This window comes from Gekko japonicus, unplaced genomic scaffold (assembly GCF_001447785.1).
Source record: "Gekko japonicus isolate JY-2015 unplaced genomic scaffold, Gekko_japonicus_V1.1 scaffold1629, whole genome shotgun sequence".
Lineage (NCBI taxonomy): Eukaryota > Metazoa > Chordata > Lepidosauria > Squamata > Gekkonidae > Gekko > Gekko japonicus.
The window spans coordinates 284612-291451 of record NW_015170329.1 but is presented as its reverse complement, the minus strand read 5'-3'; positions in this window follow the sequence as shown (position 1 = coordinate 291451).

The window sequence follows — 6840 nt, the reverse complement described above, 5'->3', positions numbered from 1 at the left end:
AAAGGTTGGCATACGCTCCTCTGGTTCTCTTGATCCTAAAATAAAGAGATACATTCACAGCTCCAGGGTTAGATCCAGTTGCTGGCGCTTCCTTGTGACCTCCAAGCACTGTTTATTAGTTTTTTTAATCTGCTTACTCAATCAGAATACCAAAGGCCAATCAGAAGCTATGATGGACACAAGTCCCTCCCAGCTCCACTTGCCTTCTAAAAAGGCCCAGTGGGCGCCAGGGAAGGTATCAGTGGGTGCCATAGCTCCCATGGGCACCATGTTGGGGCCTCTGGTCTTAGACTGTAACCTGTTGATGTCAGGATAAAGAGCCAAACTCTCTCTACAAAAAAAGAGTGAAGAGCAAGTGCCCCAAAGTGTTCACTCGGAAGTCGCCAGACGTTAATGAGCTGGAACAGATTGAAAGAGCCATGATGAATTCCAAACGGTAGTTGACTTCTGCTCGCTCAAATTACTTCTTGACCTGAGGATGTTAACTTAAGCGGAGCTCTCCTAGGTGCTGTGATGACAATTTAATATATACTTTTGGCATCAAACACAGGCTGATTAGAATGGAGACTTGCTCCACAAGAATCCCAACGGGACCAAGCAAAACAGTACAATGTGACCAGGTTAAAAAATAAAAGATTACTGTTGTTGTTTTCTAATAGGGGCAACAAAGAATGTACCACCAGCAGGAAGCTGAATACGGGTTCCAAACAGGGGGTGGAAAGAGAAATAGGAAACAAAAAAGTTAACTCAGCGGGAGTAATTTATTAATAGTTGGGGAGTTCCCTTTCTGAAGAACACAAGACTGAGATCTAAATGGCCGGGCCTCGAGGATACAGTGAAGCCTCAATTAAAGTGTTTTCCTTTTAATATTTATTTTCAAATGTCTCATTGTAAAGGGGAATATGTCCAGTGTGATGCCGAAGCTCCAGGAAGGCTGGATCAAGGCAGCCGAGTGATTGCCCGAAGTGTGGTTTGAGAAACTGTGCGTCCTGTTTTTCCGTGAAAAAAGCACAAAGTAGCTTACAACAGCACATAGGAATAAAAAGCAACAACTACATCTGTGACATCAGAGGAGCGAATTAAAATATGAATGAAGCACATGAAAACACCAAGGCCAGAATATATGTCAGCCTTTGTGGGGGCAGGGGGGAGGGATGATGCTTATCCAGAAGGCATGCAAGGAAAGGAAGAGATGTAATTTGAGGGGGAATCCAACTATCTGGAGGTAGTTGCTCAGAAAGCTTTGGGCTGGTCGCCAACTACCCTGATCTGGATTCATCTGGATAGAGCAGGGGTGTCAAACATGTGGCCCAGGGGCCGGATCAGGCCCCCAGAGGGCTTCTATCAGGCCTGCAGTGGAATTGGCTGTCTTCTGCTTCTTCTTCCAGTTCTGCTGCTGCTGCGTCATCGTAGGTTTGCATCTTACAGATACGCACCTGAACAGCACACTGAAGACTGCAACAGCACAGACCTTTTGATGCAATAATTCAGAGCAAGAGGTGTCAGTTATCAGACACTGTTAAATAAAACAAAATATTGTAAGAGTGCTGATGTTTTAAGCATGTTTTTATTTTAAGTAAAAAAAAGCCCTTTGTGTTTGTGTCCTATATAAAGTTTATATCTCCGCCACATGGCCCGGCCCAACAAGGTCTCATTTATGTCAGATCCGGCCCCCATAACAAATGAGTTTGACACCCCTGGGATAGAGTCTGTTTTTCAATATTTCGGGTTCCAGCTACTTAACGTTCCCCTAGATTAAATAAAACCTCCCTGCATGTGGGCAAACAGAATCTCAGGGGAAAGCATCAGGGAACATCAGGGGAAACCTTTCTTCTTACATTCTAACTTTGTTAAATACATTTAGTGTTTCTTTACTTACAGTGGGGGACCCTTCCAATTATTCTGTCTCCCTCTCTCAAAAGTGGACAGTCCAGCAAGAGTTTATTATTAATGCCAAATCTTGTGTCAAACAACTCAAGTGAATGTTGCATTGCATGGATACTACCTCCTTTCCCACTCATCCTGAATATCCTGCCAATCAGCTTCATGAGATGACCTTTAATTCAAGTGTCGTTTTTTTTTTCCTCCACACCATCCCCAATAGGTTGATGATATGTCTGTATCACTGACATGATATGTATGATACAGGAGTCAATGGAATTTGCATACTGTAAATATGGATCCAAGTTTTCTGCTGGAAATCTGCTGAAGGCTAATTTAACCGAGTAAAGGAGTTCTCACAACCAGGGCTTTTTTTTGTAGAAAAAGCCCAGCAGGAACTCATTAGCATAATAGGCCACACCCAACAGCAGAAACTCATTAGCATATTAAGCCACACCCCCATGTTACCAGAAGTGTGGTCATTCAGACACACCCACCTTTTGCTTCTTATTCTGTTTAATTTGTTTGTTGTGAAAACCCTTGGCTTTTTTTGTAGCAGGAACTTCTTTGCATGTTAGGCCACACACCCCTAATGTAGCCAATCCTAATGGGTTTCTGCTGTTGGGTGTGGTCTATTATGCTAATGAGTTCCTACTGGGCGTGGCCAACTCGGGAGCCAGCCGGAACTCCGTTCCTGTGCGTTCCTGCCCCAAAATAGCCCTGCTCACAACCCAACATTGTCCCAAGTGTGTGGCTGATATACTCTTCTGCCAACACAACAATATCCTAGTACAGGACAATCCCAGTACTTGGTATATCATCCAACTAATAGCAATGGATGCCACCCATGTTGATCAAAGCTATATGTTTCTGCCAGCCTAGAGTAATACCCAGGGTTGCATAGTAATTTTTAATGTTCTGTCTGTCTGTCTGTCTAGATTCCCACCCCCCGAAGTAACCTACAGCATTTGCTCCATAATGAGCATCCCCAGAAAATGCATGACAAATGCCCTCATTAATGGGATGATACAGTTCATACAGCAAGTATTGTTGGCTATTCGCACAAAACTCAAAGTCCAGTTGCATCAATGTGAGTTCCATTTTTGGTACCATCTCCCGTAGCTGTCCCCTCAGCATGCCTCTATCTCCTAATTATGGGGGAAATAAAAGTCACTGTTTTACCATTCAAAATAACCTTGTAGTGTTGCAGTTAGTTTGTCTTCCATTGGTTTTCCTTCTTGACTTGGATTATAAAGTTCACCTGTGTCCTTGATAGCGTCCCCTTTCCTTCACTATTTTTCATGCATGTATTGTCCCAGCATATGGCAGTGTGCGGTTTCTACTTCATCTAAGAGGAGGCTAATTACGGAAAAGCCATCTTCATCCTTGAACTAACATAAAAATAGCAAGGAGTGGGGGGAAAACTGTAAAGGAAACCATCTACTCTTCCTTGGCTGCGGTCACACGCAACATTAGCCACGCAAGAGATACGGAAGACAGGCGGAGTTTCCGGGCGCGATCTCACCAGCACATCTGGGGAGCGTAGCGCTTCCGTGGCACAACCGAGGCTTCCTCCCGAAAACGCGCAGCAAAAAACTAGTACCTCGGAGGTACTAGTTTCCGGAAACTGCGGGGCAAGGGCGGGCGTCTGATCACAGAACCTCCACAGGAGGTATGATCGCTTTACTGCGTGTTAGTTTGCCCCGGGGCAAACAGCCACGCTTCTCCCCCGCAGTTTCCTGCGCGTGTGACCGGGGCCCTTGATTCATAAAGAGACTGTGGTTAAATACAGAAGACTTTTGCTTCATGCAGCTACTATTGCCAGAGTTTCAGATTCACACTAAAGATGTCATTTGGCACATTTAATTGGCCTCCATTACAAGTTTCTCTACACTCATGAAACTGAATTGGGAGGGGGAGGGGAGCCAACAAGATTGCAAAAACAAAAACAAAACCCCAAAATCGACTACAAGCTCTCTGAGTCCGTTCTTGGATATACCTAAAATTAAACTGCAGGACAGCAGTTCATTTTAAAGGCAATTGCTGTGGGTCTTTAACATACTTTGTAATGATTGCATTAATGTTTTGAACACAATAGGCTCTGTGCTTTTGGTATGTAGTCACCCTATCTCCTAAATGTGTCACATTCCCCAGTTCCAGGCAGGGGATCCCCTTGTTTGGGAAGCTTTTGCCCATCGCCAGCCAGCTGGCTGGGAAAACCCTGCCCCAAAACAGCAACGTCGCCACGCACCGGCATCACGCGGAAGTGACATCATCGCATCGGGGACGTCGCTCTGGTTTTTGGGCAGACCTGGGTTTGATGCCAATTTTACCATAGAGTTTTGCCCCCAAATCAGAATGTTGCCCCCCAACATCAATGGCATCACTGCCCACTCCAGGAACGCCCCCCAATCCCCCCACTAGTGTAATGATCCCACCTGGCAACCCTACCAAACCTGGTCCTCCCTAGATCCTGATGGGGAATTGGGGCTCATCGGGCCACAGGTTGTTCAAAACAACAACAGAACACAGGGTGAGTCCTTTGAACGAGTTTTATTGTAGTTGATTGCAGGAGCCTCTGGCCCCTCCCAGGGAGGAGGGGAGGAGCTCTGCAAAGAGAAACGAACACGGTGTATATCAAGGCAAGAATGAGACACAGTGGGCGGAAAATACAAAGTCGATACTGTGCATGTCTAAGCTGCTCAAAAGAAATGTTATCACTCTAGGTGACAACAGGAGTACATTGCAAGAAGGCATGGTTTTGAGAACCTCTGCCCCTTCCCTGATAAGCCCTTGCTTGGATTCGATTTTGATTTTATTAATCGCTTTCCCCACAAGTGGGCTCAAAGTGATTTACAGTTACACTTTTAAACAGGGGACTAACAATGTTCATAGGGAATAGGAAAGACAACATATAATTTATTTTTAATTGCACACGCCGTAACTGCACAGTGGAAACGTCTTCTGGCTTGGATCAGTCATGTCCCGAACGGCTGCGTCGACCGGCTTGATGACGTTGGGGCTTCAGGACCCGTATGTCGTGTCGCCACACTGCCACCGCCTGGCCGGAGCATCCCACTGCAGGGATTTTTCTTGTAGCCAAGTAGATTCTTCTGCCTTCCGGATCCTGGACCAGGACGTCCCCAACCGACAGCTAACGCCCTCCCACAGAGGAGTTGGTGTGCCCACCCTCTCTAAGGAGTGGTTCCCATTTTATCTACTCGCCGAGGCTTTCGAATTGCTGGGTGGACGCTGAGCTGGGGACAACAGGCTGGCTGCTCACACCAGCGCGGGGCTCGAACGGACACAGTTTGGATGTTAAGACAGTGGGATATACCCACTGTGGCACTGCTCCCCTTTTGCTGAATCCAGCCATCAGGAAAATCCCACCCTTAGCGTTTCGGTGACCTGTCCCCTCTGCTCCAATGGAGGCCAGACTCCATTTTATTTATTTCCCCATGGCTCCACCCCCCAAAGCTTCTAGAATTTCCCAACCCTAGTTGGGTAGTTTTTTTAGACAATCAGACCGATTTCACACAAGAGCTGCGCCGCGGTCGCGCCTCCCTTTGCCCCGCTTCTATTGGTCCATTTCCCACTCAAAGCCATGCGGCTGCATTTTGACCCGTGGCTTCGCCCAATTTCCCCCGCAGTTTCGTGATCCTGTTTTTTGAGGATCACGAAACCGCGGGGAAAATCGGGTGAAGCCGTGGGTCAAAACGGAGCCGCGGGGCTTAGAGTGGGAAATTGACCAATAGAAGCAGGGCAAAGGGAGGCACAACTGCGGCACAGCTCTTGTGTGAAATCGGTCTCAGCCACCTTATTTGCCCCATTTCTGATCTACAGAAGTGGATCTTTTTCCAGCTCACAAAGTCAAACCAAGCAGCATTGGAGAGCAGCTTAAAGGAAATGTTTTCACGAAATGCAAATAAAAATGTTTACTATTCACGATTTATGGCCCTACAGCACAAAGATCTTGGCATATTTGTGCATTTTACACTGCGTCCAACCTCCTTCGACCTCTGCAAGGTTATGCCTTTTATAATCCATCGTTGGACGTAATGAGGCTTCACAGCCAAGTCAGCAGTCCTGCAAGCATCACAGCAGTTACCAGAATGCCGCTTCCTGGGGGCTCGAGAATGTTGGTCAATGCACCTCTTAGTACTCCACACAACCACTTTTGTTCTAGGGAGCAAGTCAGTCGATGTAAGTCTTTCAAGAATCAGGTGACGCTTTCTTTGGAGGGGGGAAGTCAAGACCAAGTGGCAATGAGGAAATAGATGGGACGGAAAATTAAACCTCAGCAAGCCTTCTCGGCATGAAGCTAATGGTAGGCCCAGAGCATACTTTGAGGAAGAAAGAAAAGGTTGGGGAATTTGGATTCTCTCAAACGGGACTACCTCTAACGGGGGAATGACTGTCCTTAGGGAATACTTTACCAGGGCCCATTAGTGAAGGGAATGGGAAATTTATCTCAACCTCCATGTTCCCAATTATTAGACAAAGAGGGCCTTTTATAACACTCTGCTCTGCCTGACAGACACACAGGTTTTAATTAAAAGCCAATCCATAACAGCACTGAGTGTCAAGTGCATTGTTCAATTTCGGTCGCTTTCATGGGGAAATCAAATGGATTCAGACGCGGCACTCTCCTCCTCCCAGATTAATCTTTGAGAGGTATCATTTTCCAATCACGGAGAAGTGGACTAAAGTGGAGGATCTTCTTTCTGCGGGCTCCTTCAGAAAGGAAACACCCAAGCGAAGCATGGATGCCTACAATCGTTTGCAGAACATCAAAATTTAATACAAGGATGGCTCACAACAAAGGAAGACCCACCTATTCAGTGCACCCAGGGGTCATTTCGTAGAAGAAGAAGAAGAAGAAGAAGAAGAAGAAGAAGAAGAAGAAGAAGAAGAAGAAGAAGAAGAAGAAGAAGAAGAAGAAGAAGAAGAAGAAGAAGA